We start from the raw sequence: 839 nt of genomic DNA, 5'->3' as shown, positions 1-839 counted from the left end.
GCACAAGTAGGCCAGCTGAGTAAGAAAGTTACTGAAACCCCTCCTAGTACTCTCCCAAGCAATACAGAAGAGAATCCAAAGAGAGAGTGCAAGGGCATTGATATACTCAACATGGCCGAATGCAAGAAGGAGGGAGAGGACGCGAATCTCAATGAGGAATATCTCATGGGACATCTCTCAAGCAGGAAGGAGTTCCCTATTGAGGATCCAAAGGAATCTGAGTTTCATATAGAGACCATAGAGATTCTATTAAATCTCCTTCTGCCATTCATGAGCTCTGAAGACTATTCTTCCTCTGAAGAGGATGAAGATGTGACTGGAGAGTAAGTTGCTCAATATTTAGGAGCTATCATGAAGCTAAATGCCAAGTTGTTTGGTAATGAGAGTTGGGAAAGTGAACCTCCCTTGCTCATTGGTGAAGTAGACACCTGGATTCAGAAAATTTTACCTCAAAAGAGACAAGATCCTGGCAAGTTCTTAATACCTTGTACCATAGGCACCATGACCTTTGAAAAAGCTCTATGTGATTTGGGGTCAGGGACAAATCTTATGCCACTCTCTGTAATGGAGAAGCTGGGGATCATTGAGGTACAACCTGCCTTGTTCTCATTACAATTGGCAGACAAGTCATTAAGACAAGCTTATGGAGTAGTAGAGGACGTGTTAGTAAAGGTTGAAGGCCTTTACATCCCTTCTGATTTCATAATATTAGACACTGGGAAGGAAGAGGATGAATGCATCATCCTTGGAAGACCTTTCCTAGCTACAGCAGGAGCTGTGATAGCTATGATAGATGTCAACAGAGGTAAATTAGTCCTTCAATTGAATGGGGACTACCT

This window comes from Arachis duranensis, chromosome 5, assembly GCF_000817695.3.
Source record: "Arachis duranensis cultivar V14167 chromosome 5, aradu.V14167.gnm2.J7QH, whole genome shotgun sequence".
In the NCBI taxonomy this organism is placed as follows: domain Eukaryota; kingdom Viridiplantae; phylum Streptophyta; class Magnoliopsida; order Fabales; family Fabaceae; genus Arachis; species Arachis duranensis.
This window is presented reverse-complemented; position numbering follows the sequence as displayed.